The 21,721-nt window shown below is 37.3% G+C and overlaps 1 protein-coding gene across 2 annotated transcripts in view; it reads left to right on the plus strand.

Moving 5' to 3' along the window:
- NAV3 (neuron navigator 3) overlaps positions 1 to 21,721 on the plus strand; it is a 340,442-nt gene that overhangs the window by 70,889 nt on the left and 247,832 nt on the right. The gene's annotated exons all lie outside the window — the stretch shown is intronic.

Below are 21,721 nucleotides of genomic sequence, written 5' to 3' on the forward strand. Positions count from 1 at the left end.
GGATTAGGGTGGGCCCTAATCTAATGACCTGTGTCCTTTTGAGAAGAGGGAAGTTTGGATACAGGCACACAGGGAAACGAGAGTATGCCCATGGAGGCAAAGAATGGAGTGATGGGTCTGCAGGCCCAGGAATACCTACTAACCCAATTGTAATGATATGGTGTTAATTTGAATTGACTTGTTCCTAGTAAACAAAATCTGATTGCTAGACACGTTTCAATTTGTAAGTACTCACAAATCAATTGCTCAATATGTCACACTAGAATTTTTCCCGAAGTCCACATCAAGCTAGTGATCTGTAAATACACATATTCCCCAGTTTTGAAAATTGGATCAGTCTCTATTTCTTAAAAGTGTGTTTCTGTTGTTGTTGTCATCATCATCTGTATACTACTTTAAGATATATTTTTTTCAAGAACTTTGGGAAATAAATAATGTATACTCGAGGATTTTAGTATATTTAAAGTATCTAGAAAACTTTTTTTCTGTATTTTCTCTGACCTTCAGTTGCTTCAGTGATCCTTCATGATGCTATTTCCAGGTACTAGTTATATTTATCGTCCCTCTTTTGTTTAGTGTAATTTCTAAAGTCCATTGTGACATGAAAAACTGTGCATAGTGAAGGGGAAAACACTTAAAATCACATAATTGGCCCCAAAACATGTTGTATATGCTGATGTGTCATGTATACATATACTTTTACTTCATATATCATATACATAGACGTTCTTCTATTCAGAGGAGAGCCATTTAGCTAATCGAAAGGAAGGAAGGAGCAATAGGAGAATTCAAATGTGTATTCCAATAGCAGCCGACTTAAAGTGGTGTGTGGGGTATGGGTAGAAAATTCTAAATAGTTCCTGTAACATTTACTCCACTCAGTAAACCACTCTAAGATTAATATATCTTAGTAAGAATGAAGATTATGATGATGATCATAGGTAACATTTAACTAGTATTTAACCATGTAGTAGGCATTATTCTAAGAGTATTATGTACTGTATTTACTCTGTTTCATTAATTTTTTTTAAGTTTTCAGGATAGTTTGACCTAGAGAGGGTATAATTTATTAAAAGATTGAACTCTGAACTCAGGGAGTTGTGCGCATGAATGATAACTGTACTATACTACTGAAGAGAGGCTGGAAGGAAAATAAGAGTTGAGTGTTTTTACCTTCTCTCACTTAGCTTAAGTTCTGTCTTTAGAATGTAACTAATTACAGTGTTTACACAGTTCTTACAGTGGGCTTCATGCTTTTGCTGGAGGATTTTAAAAGTATGTTTCCTTAGTTATGTGCCTCTTCTCCTTTCTGATTAGTGTACATACCCTTTTTCAGTCTGATGGGGATCTTGGATTTCTCATACAGCTTTTTTTTTTAAGCACTGTGCCTGGTGTATAATACAGAGACATTGAATTTCGACTTTTTTTCCTTAATTCTTTGTGACTCTTAATTATATTCAGAGCAGAAGTCCCCCTTCACCTCTGAGCCATGACATGTTAAGGAAGCCAAGTTGAGGTTTTATGATGCTCTGCTTTTAATTGAATGAAAATTTCAGCAGATGTTTAGCCCGTTAATGCTTCCCATAATTTTTAAATTTTGTATCTATGCCAAATTTTTAAACTGCTTCAAGAGAGAATCGTCCAACAGTCTCTTCTGTAGGCTAGTACTTCTTGGTCTTATTGGCATGTAAAGAGATTATGCCTTTGACTCCTACCAAAAGCTTCAATCATTTATTGACTCATCAAGCAGTTAATCAATCAGTTGAGAAGGTGTAAGATGTTTTTGGAGGTACACAGATGACTTTTACTCCTTGTACTTCAGCTGGCCTCTGAGTTTAGCAGTTACTTTGATACCTTAGTGAGGAGTGCTCTCTAGTGTTTTACTGCAGATGTTTTTCTGTCATGAAATTGCAAGATAAATGATTTTGCTTTGATCTAAAAATTATACCGGAAGGACAACTTCTTGTTTGGGGATTCCATTAAAATAAATTATGATCACAGGCATGGATGGAATTTCCTCAAAGATTAGTTAGTGCCTGGTGGGATAACCTGTATGTCTTGCTTTTTTTTTTTTTCTTCACCCTTGCATGAATATAGAGTGACAGTCCATGGGGTTTTGCCTCATCTGTTGTGTACTAAAGTGAGCAGCTTATAAAGAGCAATTTTCAGATATCTGTTCACATTCAGAAAACAGACATTTTTACCTCAAAACTGTAAATGAAAATCCATTACCACATAAAGAAATGCATACATGTTTTGTCTTTATTTTATGGTCTTGGTATTTTCCATTTTATGCCTAATGCATGTATTGCAGCATACATATTATTTACAGAACAGATCATTTAATGGCTTTAAAAAATCCAAGCCAAATGCAGCTCATTAATTTCTGAGATCATTGAGTTTAGTTATGTAATATAAGTTTAGGGAGATAGGTTGCATCTTTTTCATTCCAATTGTCACAATCTTGAAAACATCATAACAAAATCTAAATGTCTTCCTTCATGCCTTACAATCCTCCTGTCTTCCTGAGCTCTGCAAAAATCTCTCCACCCTTGATTTACTTCCTGACCAGCTGCAAATTTTCATTGACTTTTGCCTCCTCCCTGAGTTGAGTGGCTTAATTTCAAAGTGTAATTAATTTTTATTTTTAAATACTACAGTGGACACATCACAGAATTTCACATTACATACTTCAAGCAGAAGAATGCAGCACTAAGTTGCCATTTGTGTGAATGATTGAATTAAACCTAACACATCTATAACAGTTACAAATTCTTCCTGGCATTGCATAGAGCTACAGAGTTTGTTTAGGGCTTCTCTGAAATTTCCACTTGTATGGCCCTCTGGAGAGTTGTCAAATAAATAACAGATGTAGAGATTATCAGTTACTGTTGAATGTTTGACAAAAGCAGACACGCAAGCCAGGCATTTCCCACTGGGTCTCTTCATGTTCAAAGAAAGAAAAGGTCTTCCAGCCAGAATCAAGTAATTCAACTAAATAGTGTATTCTTTGTATCTTTTAATGTAAGTGTTGCCATTTTTTTTATCTGCAAAAATTTGTCAGGATCAGGAGGGTAGATTTTCTATGATCTTTGGAGATAATTACTTTATCTCCAAGAAATAATTAAATTGACTGCAGTATTATTTTCTCTAGTAGAGCTGTAACAACAAAAAAGTTGTTAGATTGGTAAGATATTTACTATATGTACTCTGTGGTATCATGTATTCCTCATTCATTCATTTTACTCCGACATTTATTTATCCTGTCAATATTTATTCCCATGGACTAGACTTTGTCCAAGCCACTGGAGATACAGCAATGAACAAGACAGAGTGGTGAATTACAGGAAGCTTACATTCTAATTGAGGGGATGGAGGGAATTGGGAGACAATTGTACATCAGGTGATGGTAAGCATGTGAAGAAAATAAAGCAACATGTGGAGTTAGAAGGTGACAGATTTGCAGTGAGGAAAGTATCCTATCAAGGAATTTAAGGACAGCTTCTCTGAAGTTGTGGTATTTGAGTACAGAGATGAATGAAATGGGCATGCGGACAATTTCCTGATGGAACAGCATTATGAGCAGAGGGAACAGTGAATACCATGCCTAGAAGCTAGACTGGACTTACAGAAGTCATTGATTGCGCAAATTTTCTTAATGCAAGAACTAAGGAACTCTTTATTATTTGAAAATCATGAGAAAATATGTACAACTGATCCAATATTTCATTGAGAGAAGAAAGAACAAATCCAGAGGACTGTTTTGAAGAGAAAGACTAAAGCCCCTTTCTGATTCCAGCTCTTTCAAAGGAAAGGCAGGGAAGTCAAGGAAGAAGAAATGATTAAAATGATTAAAATCCCACCCAAAGAGGAGCTTATGGTGTAGAGATTACATTAGAAACAGAGTAAAGAAGATCAGGCATTAGTTGAAATAGGAGGAAGGCAGGTTTTCCATGCCTTTTATTGTATATTTCAAATATACAAATATTGTATATTTGTACGGAAAGTACAAAATCTACCTTCCACCTTTTTTCTGTTGTATCAGAAAGTATTTTAATCAGTGATTGCTCTGGGGTTGTAGGTTGGCATTTCATGCAGTGAGTGTGTCTCGCCTTCTGTGGTCTCCTATCCTGCCAGCTCTAGCTTTCATCACTTAAGTCTTGCTTCTAGGATTCAGAATGCCACGCTCATTTTCTCTCTTGCTGTAGAAGTGATAGTGGCTTTCTGCTCTCGCTAACACCTGGGTGAAACTTTCCCTGTTTGTCTTCATGATGCTTCCATCATTTTTGTCATCAATGGCCACAAATTTAATTCTTTCTATGTAAAACATCAAGAGTAGATTCTGTTTACCTGACTGACCCTGACTCAATACAGTGACTTTTTGCATGTAAAGTCTGGCTCAGTTGGTAGAGCACATGACTCTTGATCTCAGGGTTATGAGTTCAAGCCCCATGTTGGGTGTGGAGCTTACTTAAAAAAATAAGTGAATAAATAAAATAAAAATAAACGCAGTGATCAAATGGTTCCTTTTAATTGATGGTTTCTATTCTTTAAGGTGGAAAGCATGGAATGATATTTAGTAAAATTCCATCCACCTATACACGGTCAATGGTATCGTTTTCAGGCAGGAGGATCAACAGGCTGTATAAAGCACAGATTGAATCAAAATCAAGCATTAGCACTTTATTCCTAAAGAACAATATTCTGGCATGTGTCCTTCCATATGGAATGGTCAGTTGTGATATTTCTGTCTCCTTCCTGGACCCTAGGGATTCCCCCTGCTTTCCTTATTAGAGTTCTTCCTAAATGAAATATATTAAACACCACTCTGTGACCCTTCCTTTGGACAAGTTTTCATGGTCAAGGCTATTTTCTTTGAGGAAATTTTTTTTTTTTCAGGAAATATAACAGATCTACATTCTGTTAGCCACTGATCCATAAACAGAAACCATTTGGCTGAGTGTGATCATAGTCTGTATTACAGAGATCTTTTATCCCAGCTACTCCAGAGCTATTAACTACTGATTCTGTTAGCATATCCACATCTATTTTGAGTTATTGGAAAATGCATTAGGTAGTTTTGCTACAAAACCAAGTAACCCCAAACTCCTTATCGTAAGATAACAACCATACATTGAGGTCACAACTTTGTAGGTTGATGATTGGGCTGGTCTCATCAGGACAGGTTATCTCTGCTGCATGGGCTCATTCATGTTTGGGGTCAGTTACAAGTCAGCCAGGTGACTGGTTCTGAGGGTTGTATGGTTTCGTCAGGCTGATGTATGATGGCTTCCTCTGATGTAGCTGGGGCAACTGGGGTTTCTCGCCCCACAGTCTTACCTCGAATTCTCCAGGATTATTCACATGGCAGCTCGGAGTTCTAAGAGCAGCAAACAGGGAAGACCCATTGTACAGTGTGCTTTTCTAGGGTGTGCTTATGTCATGTTGCCAAAGTCACATTGAACAAAGTCGGTCAGATGCCAGTTTAATTCAAGGAGAGAGAAATAGATTCCATACCATTATGAGAAAAGTGACAACTGTGACCATTATTATGAACTACCAAAGAAAACATATATAACTGGCCAGGTAATTTATTCAAGCAAGGGGAAAGAAGGAGCCAGAGAGCTGGCTTAAAGGGACTATAAGAAAAAAGGGTATTTTCAAAGTCAATAACATAGGGGAAGAAGTGGCATTTTTAGTGATTTAACTAGGAAGAGAAACTTGGTTTTGGAATGAGTAGGACTATCACAGAAAGAGAACAATTAGAGCAAATATTTGGTGTCCATGGCAAAAAGAAATGGATGCATGGAGAGCAGGCTCTTAATCATGGATCAGTCTGAGATAAGAGTTGAAGTGTGGTAAAAGATTTCTTGCCCTGCTAACTCTTCACCAGGAATCCACATGAATTGAGACATTGTTCAAATGAAATGAAGGAAACATAGATGAATTAGTCTACTTATTTCATTTCATTTCATTTCATTTCATTTCATTTCATTTCATTTCATTTCATTTCATTTCATTTTAGAGAGAGAGAGTGCACATGCAGGGTGGAGGGGCAGAGGCAGAGGGAGAGAATCTCAAGCAGCCTCCCCGCTTAACGTGGAGCCCAAAGCAGGGCTGGATCTCATGACCCTGAAATCATGACCTGAGCTGAAATCCAGTCAGATGCTTAACTGACTGAGCCACCCAGGTGCCCCAAATTAGTCTATTTAGAACTTTCATACCAGAGGCTTACATGGCTGTTGTCAAATTAGACTTCAACTATTGGGGTATAGGTAGAAAAGGAGTCTTCAACTATTGAGGTCCCACTTATCTTAGGAAAATCCTCACACAGCATTATTGCAATTCTGCTTAGTTGGAATTGGGGATAGTAAGGACTGTATCATGTTAAATCAAGCCATGACCTTGTGCCTTACTTTTTAACCCCCTTCTTTATGAAAATATATAATTAAGAAAAATATTCTAAAGTCTGTAATGTAGTTGGTTTTTTAAACTAAAATAAGTTACCTAGCAACCACTAAAGGGCATCATTATATATTTCAAGGCAAAATAAATCATGTTAATTTAACAAACATCTGTTTTCTTGTAAGAATAGACATGTTTTCATCAAGACAATCTGCATGTACACTGTGCTTAGTGGCAATTATACTCCCTTTGCTTAAATTTTTCAGATTTAACCCAACAGAATTCTGGGTTTCAGATGGCCACTGTTTATTCAATCTAAAAACCTAATTGAGCTTTGATGATCTGGTTGCCTTCTGTCACTGTTGGGTCCATGTGATTGGAAACTGAAGGGAATAACCCATGGTTTCTACAGAGAACTGAAAAATTATTTATATTTTAGTTTCAGAAATCACACTGTAAAATGGCAGGTTCAGGACTTAACACCATTTTAAGCAATATTCATCAAATGCATTTAAAACATAGTGTACTACGAAGAGCTCCAGAGTGTGTTAGTCTTGGGTAGCACTCCAGGCTCAGCCACTTACCTCCTGTGAGATCTTTGGCACATTGCTCAGTATCTCTAAACCTTAGTTTCCTCATCTGCAATATAAGAATAGTGATAACTTTCTTTAGTGTTGTTGTTTTGAGGATTGCTTTAATTGTGCCTGTTAGAACATAGCATAGTGCCTAGCACCTAGTAAGAGCTCAATACACTTTACTGTTATTATTACTATTACTCGAGTATATATAATTAGCACTCTCAAACTCAGACTTGGGATGCCTGGGTCAGTCAGTTAAGTGTCTGCCTTCAGCTCAGGTGATGAACCCGAGGTCCTGAGATCGAGCCCCGCATGGCATTGGGCTCCGTGCTCAGTGGGGAGTGTGCTTCTCCCTCTCCCTCTCTCTCTCTGCCCCTCTCCCCCACTTGTGCACTCTCTCTCTCACTCATTCTCTCTCAAATAAATAAATAAAATCTTTATAAAAAATAAATAAAACTCATACTTAATATTTAAATAAAGAACACCATGCTCTCTATATTACTTAATTTTCTCAATTGCTTCATCCAACTCAAACTGTTTTCTTTTCTTTGAAAAAAAAAAGTGGATTGTGTTTTAAGAACGGTTTAATATTAGACATGAAAAAAATGGAATTGATAAAATTTTTAAAAATATAATAAAAAGCCCCAAAACTATAAAATGACTTAAGTCCTAACTGACCTTTTTACAAATTTCAGAGAAAGAAATACTTCATCGAGTTTTTCTTGAAACACGATTGACTTGGTATTATGGGAACTTAGTTTTAAAGAAATGTATACAGTTGACCCTTGAACAGTATGGGAGTTAGGGCCCCCCAACTGCACACTCCAAAATCCACATGTAACTTTTGACTTCCCGAAAACTTAACTACTAAAAGCCTACTATTGACTGGAAGCCCTACTGAAACATAAATAGTTGATGAACACATATTTTGCATGTTATATGGATTATGTGCTGCATTCTAACAATCAAGTAAGCTAGAGGAAAATGTTGTTGAGAAAATCGTGAGGAAGGGATGTGTAGGTGACTCGGTTAGGCGTGCAGCTCTTGGTTTCAGCTCAGGTCATGATCTCAGGGACATTAGATGGAGCCTGTGTTTTGCTCTGCACTTAGCGTGGAGTCAGCCTGAGATTCTCTCTCTCCCTCTCTTTCTGGCCCTCTCTCCTGTTTGTGCATGCTCTCTCTCTCTAAAATAAATAAATAAAATCTTTATTTTAAAAAAATAATAAGGAGGGGCGCCTGGGTGGCGCAGGCGTTAAGCATCTGCCTTCGACTCAGGGCGTGATCCCGGTGCTCTGGGATCGAGCCCCACATCAGGCTCCTCTGCTGGGAGCCTGCTTCTTCCTCTCCCACTCCCCCTGCTGTGTTCCCTCTCTCGCTGGCTGTCTCTCTCTCTGTTAAATAAATAAATAAATAAAATCTTTTAAAAATAAATAAATTAATTAATTAAATTAAATAAAAAATCATAAGGAAGAGCAAATACATTTATAGTACTGTACTGTGTTTATTAGTAAAACATCTGCATGTGAGGGGATCCGCACAGTTCAAACCCGTGTCGTTCAAGGGTCAGCTGTATTGTGAGAAGTCGAACTAGCTGAAAGACAAATATAAATGTTTGAACTATCTTTTATGCCCCCATACTCAAACACTCAGGTCATGTAGCCAAATAGTTGTCATCATTTTGTACTTGATTTGCAAGCATAAATCCAAATGTTAACCATCAACGTTTGTCACAAAATGTTATATTTTAAAAAAATTACATTTGGTGGGGCGCCTGGGTGGCACAGCGGTTAAGCTTCTGCCTCCGGCTCAGGGCGTGATCCTGGCGTTATGGGATCGAGCCCCACATCAGGCTCTTCTGCTGTGAGCCTGCTTCTTCCTCTCCCACTCCACCTGCTTGTGTTCCCTCTCTCACTGGCTGTCTCTATCTCTGTCAAATAAATAAATAAATTCTTAAAAAAAAAAATCAATCTGATTTAAAAAAAAATTACATTTGGGATGCTACTTGTCTTGGGAAAGAAAAGATTATCAGAAAATAAAATGACATTAGTGACCAATTTTCCTTGTGAATGGGAAGAGTATGAGACGTTCAGATATCACCATTCTGGTTCTTTGGGGGTATCTCCCCATACCCTTGTCAACAAAGGGAACGGAAGGGCTATAAGTATTTCTGAGTAGAGAATTTTAGATGGAAAAAGTGGGTTTCTAATGATCTCATTATAAAAACATGAGAAGGACACCCATTCTCAAGGGTCAACTGCTAGTGAAGAAGCTGAAATTTAAAGCTAATTTAAGGCTTGGGTATGTGAAATATTCAATACATTTTGACAAAGGCTTAACCTTAAATTTAGACTACTTTGAGAAAAGATGTGAGGTGTTTGGGGTCTTTTTGTTTTGTTTTGTTTTGGGGTTTGTTTTGGTTATTATAAATCTAGTAACTGAGGACATGTATCTTTAAGAAATGGAATTCTATAAATGTTAATTTTTTTCAAATTATAATTTGAAATTTTAGAGACTAGTAGATGTTCTTCTGCTAAATTAATGCCAACTGTAAATAGTTGATGGAGTCATAGCAATGAAGACCCACATTTCATCTTTCTTAAACACAGAACTGTTGGAGACCTGTAGCCATGGGGCAAAAGTGCCCTTTACAATCCTGCCACTCAGAATTAGCTATCTTTCCCCAGCCATTGAGACTGGCAGCCCAGGTGACCAACAAATGGTGCCTGTCATTAACCCAAATGTATTACAGCCAAAAAACATTGTTGTTTTTAACAGCTGCATCTTGGAACAGACTTGAGAAGGGTTGTCTAGCAATAAGTTTTTTCTCATAGCTAAATCCCTTTACCTTGAAGTTAATGAGCCTTCTAATGTGAAAAGATGAAAGATCTACTGAAAAACAGGGTTAAAGTGACATATAAGTGACATATTCTTAGGGAAAGCAGTTATTTTCCAGGCATATAAAGGGCAGTACAAGGACAAGCACCTTGAAAAATGTAAAGTTACCCTTTTTTATTGTTTATACTAACAGAGAAGATAGTGTTGTATTGTTGAAAATGTGTGGATGTTAGAGAGAAGCAATTTCCAACCTGGCTCTTTGATTTACTATTTATTGACTTTGGTCAAGTTGGTAAACTGATCTGATCTTCAGGTGTCTCCTATGTAACATGAATATAGCAGTGCCCATCTCATAGGGTCCTTTGGAAGATAACTGATATAATACCTGTGAAGTGCCTAGCACGTGGCAGTAAATCCTGTACTGGGGTGGGGTCCCCATCATGACTTAGTGGGAACTGTGGCAATTAGATCAAAGCTATGTCTCTGAATCTTTCTGTCAGTGAATTTGCAGGGCAAGGGCTTCTGGTCATTTGCTTAAAGGAACTGCTGTCTCTGTCAACCCCAAAGACACTCCTTAATTCAGCCATCAGTTCCAATTACCTGCTCTCCCTGAAGATGCCAGAGTAAGTACTCTGGGATAGTTCACTGCCTCTGTGTTTGAAAATCTCTGAGCTGTGAACCACTGCTTTGCATTTGATCTTCTAATTGCTTTTCTGTTCACTGGGCCCCTAGGAACATCCTGCTTCTCGTCTGATCCCTTGGTCTTTCAGTTATTCACCTACCTCTGCTCTTCTACTTCTGGGAAAATCTCTCATCATGTTTATTCTGACTTTTGCAGTTCCTGCGTGCCTGCTCTCTGTTGTTATCCTACAAAAGTATTGATCTGACTTTCTGGACCTAAAGGGGCCACTCTCGAGTACTTTTCCCTTGCGGGCCACGTGCAAGCTTTGGCCCTTACCTTTATCCAGAGTTGTCTTTACTCTTGTGAGCTTGACATGTGTCCCTCAACCTATGTGTGGTCCGAAACCCCTCTTGTTACTTGTGGCTCTCTCTATGGGAATGATAGTAAATAATGAGAGTTCATATTACTGATGTGAATTCAAAGTCTCACTGCATCTTCTTTTATTCCCCCCTAGAAAACCAAAGCATGTTCTGTAGTATTCTCACTAATTTTCTTGGAATACCTGTGAGGTAATGCTTTGAAATCAATTTTAATTATATGTGAAATATAATTAAACAGAATTTTAAAATATAAAATTATATATAAATTACATAAATATAAATAATATATATTTCTAATAAATATAAAATTATAATAATTAATCTATAAAACTAATCACCCTCATTCCAAATACTGGTATAACATGCATTTACTTCTACTATTTTTTATAGGCACATCTCAAGATTGTTCTATATTCTACTTTTTTTGCACCCTACTTTTTCATTTTGCTATACAAGTATCATAATTCCTATTTCTAATGCCTACTCATTATTTCATAGTGTGAATAAATCATATTTTATAATAATTTCCCTATTATTGGATATTTAATTTTTATTTTAAATACCATAATTAGTATTATAAATGGTATTTTCTTTGCACGTAAATGCACCTAAAAAAGAGAGTAAGGAATGTCACAAGAGTATACGGCAAAACGTAAATCTAATTTGAGAAATTAAGAAATACATTTTCTAACACTGCAGAGTTCTATCAACTAGATTATGAGAGTGAACGATTCTGAATATTAAAAACCATTGTTTATGTTTTTACATATATTTTAAGCCATCAAATTTAATTTCATACTCAAATGCCAGATATGTTTAATACTTAGTTGTGTTTTCATCATTGTTGAAAAAAACTCCAAATTTTATACCAAGTCTCAGAAATACCAGATATGGAAATTTGACCAACCTATGCCAACAACCCCACCCAGGAGTAGTAACAAACTGAAGAGAACTGCTAGGAGTCCAAGCTCAGAGTTTCAGAAAGGAGAGAGAGGAGTTCCTAGTGATGAAGAGCTCATGCTTAAAAAATGCACATTCAATGAATTAATGAAAAGAATATCAAGAATGGTAAGGATTGTGGGTCCAGGGCAATGGCATCTGGAAGGAAAATAGAAATATTGGGAATGAAAGTTAGCCCTCTATTGGACTCACAGTTGAATTCTTGGATATAGGGGAGGTGTTCTTCAAAGAGTCTTCGGCTGCAAAGAGAGAGTGTCTGTAATTAAATTAACACCAGCCGGTAATAAGTTCCTAGATTTCAATGGTTCCCCACAATAGCTGTTAATCTGTCATGTATGCACAGTCCAAGGTGTTTCCTGGTTGTTGGGTGTGGAGTTGGGATGTTCTGTTTTGAGCAGTCACTCAGAAACTCATACTGATGGAAACTGCCATTTTTTTTTAGGCAGCTTCTACATCCTGCCTAGTATGTGTTTCTAGCCAACCCGGGCAAAAGGGATGGAGAATAGGGTAAGGAGTATTGTATGGGCAGGCTTGGAGGAGAAGCATATCACTCCAGCTCATATTCCATTGGTGAGAACTAGTCCACGTGTGCCCACTTACATGTAAGGAAAAGAGAAGTCCCTGTGCGTTTCCTAGAGAATATTCTATGCTATGGAATGTAGAACACAAATTTTGCCAAACAGCAGCTTGAGTGTAGTAAGTTCCCGGACAAGGTGTGGCTGTGGGCGACTACCAGTCATGAAGAAGCTGGAAGTGCATTCTTGCCGGGGTTAACCCTTCATAAAACTTGAATAGTTGTACAATCATCCATTGTCAAAACACAGGGCTGAAGTATTATAACCTTTTTGGAACAGACTAGATAATACATCATTAATGGACAGGGAAGAAATTCAAGGTAAGTTTATTTTATGGAAACAAATTAGTTTCTGTGTGTCATTAATGCAATTAAAAAACAAAGAGTAGTCCCTCTCACTATGCATGGGCAATATTATTTGAAATTATTGTATGTTTTGGGGGAATATGATTTCGAATGTAATTTGTGGGTAACATGTTATTGATTATAATAATGATGCCTTTTAATGTATAACGCATTTTGCTTTTGCAAATGTTTTCTAATACAGTTAATCCTCACAATAATCCTAGGAGAGAGGCAGGGTGGGTCAGAATGTGATCCTTTCATCAAAAAGGAGGAAACTCGGGATCCTTTAATAAGTGGTGGGACTTGGAATGGAGTCTAGAATTTCTGACTCCAGGCACCATCCTTTAATAAGTGGTGGGACTTGGAATGGAGTCTAGAATTTCTGACTCCAGGCACCATCCTTTAATAAGTGGTGGGACTTGGAATGGAGTCTAGAATTTCTGACTCCAGGCACCATCCTTTTCACTCTGATATCCTTCACAATTTAACTTTATCTTTCTTCTTGGAGGGGTTAGGAGCTCAAGGACATCAACTCAGATCATCCTCCCTGCTTAGTGAGAAGTTTGACTTCCTGAGTCATCTGTGTTGGGCACATGTTTCACACAACACTTCACATGCCTCTTGAGGAACAACTTCAATCATAGGACTAGGTTTTACAAGGAAACAGACTAAAATTTGGTTTATGGACTTGAACTTAAAATATTGGCCTAGTTGGAATCTTTGGTTTTTCTTTGCTTGTGTTTGCATGCAAATACAATATCAAATCATATAGTAAGCAACCTGTGTTTTTGGTTTCTTTTTTCCACTTTCTTCTCCACTTTATTTATTGTAGTACAGTAATTTGTAAGGGATTCAGATGGAATCCTTAGCAATCTCGCAATTGGGGTTCATTTAAAATGAAAGGATTTCAGGATGAAATAGGGTGGTTTTTAAGGTGACAGTGTGGTGACTTCTAAAGAATTGATACTCTCTCAGTGGTCGGGAGCCTGACTCTTGGGGCTGTTTCGTCATGTCAGCAGTTTTCCTTTGCAGTGTGACCCAGCGGCACAGTAGCAACCGCTGTTGACTGATGGGCTTGAGTTACGTGGCTCGAGCCCCTCCCCGTGGTGATGTGACGCTATAACATGTCCCCGCAGGAAGAGAAACCACCTGCGGGAAGCTGATAAATCATTGTCTGATTGGAATATAACGTGGGTCCACTGAGACGTCTTTATTTTTTTTTAATTTACTTTTTATTTATTTTTTTCATTGAAGTGTCTTTAGGAAATCGCAAACTAGATTACAGATCTCACCATGTGTCACATATGTGTGTGTATTTTCTAGTTTGTGATCGTTTCAAGCATTTCACATATTTATGAAAATAGAATAGGTTCTAGTAAGGCTCAAGGAAAATCTTCCAAGTAGTATTGCGTTTGCTTAGAGTTATGTTGCAGAAAGGAAAGAAAGATGTTAGGAGAACAAATATTTTGAAAAGTGTCCTTTTTTCCCCCAGAAATGTTACTCCTGCTGCCTCCTGATGTCTGGCTGGATGTATTATGACCCCTAGGGTGATGCATTTATATTTCCATTATTTTCCACTGTGGCTTTTTAGCACAGCAGGAAGTGTGTTCTCTCTCAGCTTCCAAGTTCTATGTTTTCAGCCTAAGTAAATACAAACCACTCCTTCTTCACCTCTTTCTAAATAAAGATTTTTTTTTTTAATTTGGAAAAAACCCTTTGAAATGGATGCTTACCTTTATCACTCATCATTTAAAGGATTTAAAACATGGGAATGAATGGTTTGCAAAGGGCATTTTCAATCAGTATTTTATGGGCTCGGTGTGTTTTTCTTGGTAGCAAGAAACATTGAGGTGGTAAGGGGAAATACTATATAAGCTGTAAGTCTTTTGCTGCCTTTCCCTTACAATGAAATAGCATCCTCTTTACATTAAAATACAGTTTAAAGTGCTAGAAATAAAAGCAGTTCTGTGAACAGCATTCATCTGTGCCAGGGTTTCTTAAATATTAGCACCATCAGAATCACTTGGAGGGCTTGTTAAAACTCAGGTTCCTGACCGCACTTCCAGGGTTTCTGAGTCAGTAGATCTGTGATGAGGACTGAGAACTTGCATTTCTAACAAGTTCCTGGATGACTCTGACGGTGTTGATCCATGACCATACTTTGGGAATCACTGGTTTACACTAAGCATTTCTCTCAGCCAATTCCTCACTGCTAATTACTGGTATGTGATTGGAGATACCTAATTCAGAAGCCTAGAAACTCTGAAATGCTAAGACATAGACATGTTTACTCTCTATGTTTCACCAACATTATTTTCTTACATATTATCGGCCATGTGATTTGGTCTTTGGACGGTGGTTGCTAGTATTTAACTTGAATTCATTTCCATTATCAATTTACATGAGTTACAGACTGAGATAAAAGGAAAGTAAAAGAATCTCAAGTTGCATGCCCTTGTTCCCCCTAGAAAAGTGTGAGTACTAAAAGTTCTCTTCACTGTTTTCCTAAAATACCCTTTGGTACAGTTTGATATGCAGATTTTAGCTCATGTTGTCACCTGCATTATTAGAATTTTGCAAGCCGTTGGGATGCATTCCCCATAGAGCATTCTATAAATGCCAGATGTTGTAGCAGTCAAGTAAAGGAGGCTTTTCACCATACTTTGAGATGGATGTCAGATATAATGGAAATAACTATAGGAGGCTGGAATTAGGGAAGGCTCGTAAATGAAATATTACCTTTTGTTTGGGCTGAGAGTGTGGATTTTGAGCCAGAAAATCTGGGTTCCGTGCAGCACTTACTGTCGTGACGTGGGGAAAATACTTCACTTCTCGGTTTCAAGATCCTCATCTCTCAAATGGAATGATAGTAGCCTCTTAGGGAGCTTTGAGGATTGAGTGAATTAAGTTATTTTACATGTTTAAGACAGTGCTTTACTCTCAACACTATTACTAATAGACACTACATCTTGGAGAAAGAATTCTGAGTAACACCCCCCCCCCCAAAACACACTCTTTTTTTCTTGTCATACTGCTGGTAACAGTGGAAATGCGATTGAGATTAAGTGAAATAAAATTTAAATTAATAGCAGAACTGGGTGCCTGGCTGCTTTAGTCTAAAAAGCATGCAACTCTTATTCTCAGGGTCATGAGTTTAAGCCCTATGTTGGGTGCGGAGCCTACACACACACTAATACAAGAATCGTGTTACGTAATCGTAAGATTCAACTTGTTTTCCAAAAATTTACAAAATGCCATATTGTGTGTAGAAGAGAAGATTATTAATAATAGGCACTATGTGTTTGAGACAAAGTAGTTGGTTCTTCATTATATATTTAATTTCTGGCATAGTGTTTGACGGATAGTCCACACCAATAAAGAAATTGCCCAGGATGATTAATACTTAAGGTTAGGGGAGAAAATACTGACTCAGGAGACAAAGTATTCCTTACATTTGGAGTAGCAAAAATTAGAGAGTGATGCATATGGCCTCAAGTGAATGGTGAAGAGTCTTCACAAGAGCATGGGAAGTGATGATTTGGACAAAGAATCTGATAGCTGGAATGCCACTCAATAGGTGAGGTGGGGGAAAGACCAGGCAGGCATCATTGTGGAGAAGACCTAGCGGGTTCTCAAAATTGGCTAACCTGTTCCCTTCCCCCTCCTACCCTCCCTCATCAAGGACAAACTATGTGCCTTTTACTTTTTAGTGTTGCCTCCGATACCCAGCATAACACTGGTCAGTGTTGGCTGGTTTGATTTGATAATGGATGCCACGGTTCGTATTATGGCCGTGGTTATTTTTCTCTACAAAGAAACCACAGGTGAAAAAAATCAGAACACACTGGAGTTCACACAATAAGTCCTATCCTTTCCTTTCCTATCTGCTTACCTTGAGGTCTATATCTGTTCATCTAAAATTTTTCTATCCCCGGAGTGAAAATAGATTTCATTACAGTCCAAGCTAATAATTTGTGGCTATAAATTTAAACAGACAAATGCAGTCGTAAGTGAAAATATCAATATAATTTTGATTCCAGTAAAATCTGAAACTTGAGGTAAGTGGTGCATTTTACAGTTACGTATGAAGGAAGCGTATCACTGGGATGGGTAGGGTTGTGTGTATCAGAGTTGAAAATATCGATGTTGATTATTTGCTCCATCTGGCTTATGGCCACAATAAATACAGTAGACAGCTTAGGTGTCTTCTTTTCTCAGATAGGAAGTTATCTCTTGAACTGGGAAAGTTAAATGCAGTATTAACGGAAAGTAACATGCATGTATATGAAGCTTTTTCGTGTTTACTTAAGACTGGTAATCCCTTCACATGGAATATATTATTATTATTTTTAAAGAGTTTATTTATTTGTTAGAGGAGAGAGAGAGAGCCCATGCAGGGGGAGCAACAGAGGGAGAGGGAGAAGCAGACTCCCACCTGACTGGAGAGCCCGATGCTGGACTCTATCCCAGGACCCTGGGATCATGACCCGAGGCAAAGGCAGGTGCTTAACCAACTGAGCCACCCAGGTGTCCTGGAATATATTATTATTAATATATGTGACATGGACTGGAATTTTAATATATTGGCCAGCACTGAGAAGTTTTCTCCTTTGCAACTAAAATCAAGCCTTTTTTTAAAAAAAATTAAAGAAATATTTGTATTTTCTTAAAATAAAAAAATGAAGGCATTTTTAGAGTTCTATTATATTAGCTATCAAGGCTGCCACACACAACTGTACAACTCTGAGTGTATCATTTATATGGATGACATAGAGATGGCCGTAAAGGCTATAAGCCAGGCTTTTTTTAGAGTCCAAGTAGGAGACACCAATATTATAATATTCTTGAAGTTTTCTTCTACTCCTGACTTGCATTCTGTTTTATTCTGACTTCCTTTTTATCTGTTTATCTGGCATCTATATTTTATTTTAAAGGATTTCATCAAATGTTTGGTAACCTCTAACTCTGTTTTTATCAAGTATGAGACAGTGAAAAGCTGTGCTCCTACAAACACACAATACTTATTGTCCTCTGCGATTCATTACAGGCTATCCACTGGCCAGCTGGTTGATTGACTGGTTACCTTGAACCTGAATGTCTATTGGTCTTAGGGATGATCACTGGTGTCAGAAAGATTTCCATTTCTGGGTGGATTGAAGGTGGGCGATATATAATCCTGCATTTCTGGAGGAGAAGGAACGGAGAGGGGAAGACAGTTGCTGAAGTCCCAACATCAGGGTGCATGATTTCATTTAACCTGTTTTCATTCCCATGCCTCCACCCTCCTGTCTGCCTAGTAACTCAAAGCTGGCTTCTCCCTGGCCTCTACTTACTGGCTCTTGATAGCATGAGGGGGAGGCAAATAGTCACAGACCTCTTGACTCTGGTTCACCGCACCTTCTATTTGGTCTGCTGCCCACACTTCCTGCGTTCCTCTGGAGTTCTGTGGGAAAATCTGCTTACACTGCTCTGCTGTCTCCCTCTGCAGGCTCCTGCGGGTTTACTCTTTCTTTATTCCTCTTTGCTAAATCATTTATCATTCTTTCATCTGTTTTCCATATTCACGTATTGTGGTCATGGGAAATAGAGTTTGAGTTTTGTTTTTTGTTTTTTCTACTTGCTATATTGAGGGAGCCCTTCTAGAAAATACAGGGCAGAAGAATATTTCACCATCTAGAAAGTGGAAGTCTTCCACTAGCCTTTTAAGTAGGCTCCCTTTGTGCAGGTTTCTCTGCTCTAAACTCTCCTTCATAGCTGCCCCAGAGCCCAGAGCTGCCATGTTTATAGCCCCTATATATAAATAAGCGAACGGTCACCAAAAAGCATTGATGCAGCCATCTTAACTTTATATATGACCCCCTCCCACACATACACACTGATACGTAATCTCTTACCTCTAATCTTCCCATATGCCTCTTCCCCATGCTCTGACCATATGGAATTATTTGATATTCAATGCATTCAGCATGCTATTTCATACCTCTACCCTTTGTAGGTTCCATTATCCCTGCATCTACTCATGGAATATGCTTTCCCCTTCTTCCTGTTTGTCAAAGCCCATCCTTTTGCGTGGCTTTCCTCAGTCTTCATTCTTCCAGAGCCTTCACAGCTGCACCTTCCTTTTTTCTTTTTCTTTTTTCCCCCTCTTTTGGCTACTTTTCTTTAAACCAATTCACTTCTAGAAAGAAATAAATTGGTTTCATAAGGAAATTTCTTTTCTGAGAGTAAGTGGGAGCTGTTAGGTGATTTTTAGGTAGGAAGGTAAATTACTTGATCAGATTTGCATTTTAAACCAATCACTAGCTGTACTATTGTACAGAGTAGTTCAATGCTCAGGCTGCCTACACTCAGATTGTTTTTAGGACTGGTAAAGCAATTCGGGTGAGAGATGATGAAAAGCTGCACCAGGGTGATTATAGCAGCAATGGAGCAGAAGAATCTAGAGGCATTAAGGATATAGAATTAGCAGAACTGGGTCAGAGATTGGATGTGAGAAATAAAGAAAAAGTTAAGGGAAATAATCAGAATCAATTTTATGTTTACTTTAGAATTTGCCTGCCTTCATAGACCACTCACTAATTTTCTGCAGTTGTTGACTCATTAATACTCACTTTTAAACTAACCTTTAAGCTTGAAAATTCTTTTTCTAACACAAATTTGAAGTTTTATTTCAAGTCCCCAAAAGATTTAGATAGAAAAAGAAATGCTTTTCCAATATTCTTTGTTGCCGTAATTAAGGTTTGTAAATTGAACGAACCCTCCACAAAGTTGTTTCATACATTTTATTCAATTTATTTAAACTAAAAAAAAAAACAAAACAAAAAACACAAAAAACCTTGATTTTTTTTAAAGCCATTTTTATCCTTGAAGTATAGTTGACATGCAATGTTATATTAGTTCCAGGTGTATTGCGTAGTGATTGGACACATCCATACACTACTCAGTGTTCACCACCATAAGTATAGTCACCATACAATATTGTTGACTATATTACATATGGTACACGTTGCATCTCTGTGACTTATTTATTTTATAACTGAAATTTGTACTTCTTAATCCCCTTCACCTATTTCACCCACCACCCACCTTACCCCCTTTTGCAACTGCCAGTTTATTCTTTGTATTTGTGGGCTTGTTTCTGTTTGTTTGTTCATTTGTTTTTTTTTAGATTTCACATATAAGTGAAATCATATGATATTTGTATACTCTGTCTGACTTATTTCACTTAGCATAATATCCTCTAGGTCTATCCATGTTGTCTCAAATGGCAAGATCTCATACTCTTTTTATGGCTGAGTAATATTCTGCATCTTTATCCATCTATCCATCAATAGAAATATGGGTTGCTTCCATATTTTGGCTATTGTAAATCACGCTGCAATAAACTTAGGGGTACATATATCTTTTCAAATTAGTGTTTTCATTTTCTTTGAGTAATAAACCGGTAGTGGAATTACTGGATCATATGGTATTTCTATTTCTAATTTTTTGAGAAACCTCCATACTATTTTCCACAGTGATTGCACCAATTTACGTTCCCACCAACAGTGAATGAGGGTTCCCTTTTCTCCACATCTTTGCCAACACTTGTTATTTCTTGTGGTTTTCATATTAGCTATTCTGACTGGTGTGAGGTGATATCTCATTGTGCTTTTGATTTGCATTTCCCTGATGTTGAGCATATTTTCATGTGTCGGCCATCTGTATGTTTTCTTTGAAAACATGTCTATTCAGGTCTTCTGTCCAATTTTTAATCAGTTTTTCTTTTATGTTGAGTTGTACAAGTTCTTTATATATTTTGGATATTAACCCCTTATTGGATATTAATTTGCAAATATCTTTTCTATTCATTAGGTTGACTTTTTATTTTGTTGGATTCCTTCACTGAGCAGAAGCTTTTATTTTGGTGTAATCCCCATAGTTTATTTTTGCTTTTTTTCCCATTGCCTGAAGAGACATATCCATAAATATGTTGTTAAGGCCAATGGCACAGAGATTACTGCCAATACTTTCTTCCAGGATTTCTATGGTTTTGGGCTTCACAGTTAGGTCTTTAATCCGTTTTGAGTTTATTTTTGTATATGCTGTAAAAAGGTGGTCCAGTTTCATTGTTTTGTATGTAGCTCTTCAGTTTTCCCAGCACCATTTATTGGAGAGACTGTCTTCTCCCCATTGTATATTCTTGCCTCCTTTGTTATGGTTAATTGACCATATAAACATAGGTGTATTTCTGGGCACTGTGTCCTTTTGCCTTTATCTATGTGTCTTATTTTGTCCCAGTACCATATTGTTTTGATGACTGTAGTTTTGTAGCATATCTTGAAGTCTGGAATTGTGATACCTCCAGCTTGTTCTTCTTTCTTAAGATTGCTTTGACTACTTAGGGTATTTTGTGGTCCTATACAAATTTTAGGATATATAATTTAGTTGTGTGAAAAATACTATTGGTATTTTGATACAGATTACACTGGATCTGTACATTGCTTTGGGTAGTACAGACATTTTAACAATACTAATTCTTCCAATTCATGAGCATGGTATATCTTTCCATTTGTTTGTGTCTTCTTCAATTAATTTTATCAATGTCTTATAGTTTTCAGAGTATAAGTCTCTCACCTCCTTGGTTAAATTTATTCTTAGATATTTTCTTCCTTTTGGTGCAATTATACATAAGATTGAGAAACTCCATAAAAAGCCAGCATTTTCCTTGATGTAAAAATGAAATAAACCAGATGAGTTCAATCATTTCCTTGGCGAATCTATTACATATTTTGTGACAATATCAATGTGACCAAAAGATTTGAATGGGTTCACTTCACAATAGTACCACATGTTCTTCAGTATTGAGATGTCTGGAAGTCTGTAAGGGTCATGAGTTTAGACTCCATGGATTTCTTGTTCATATCAGTTCTGTAATAGCAACTAAAGAATCAGTCTGTGATTAAGTTTTTTTTTTTTTTAAAGATTTTATTTATTTATTTATTTGACAGAGACAGCGAGAGAGGGAACACAACCAAGGGGG

Source organism: Ursus maritimus, unplaced genomic scaffold (genome assembly GCF_017311325.1).
Source record: "Ursus maritimus isolate PB19 unplaced genomic scaffold, ASM1731132v1 scaffold_21, whole genome shotgun sequence".
Classification (NCBI taxonomy): Eukaryota; Metazoa; Chordata; class Mammalia; order Carnivora; family Ursidae; genus Ursus; species Ursus maritimus.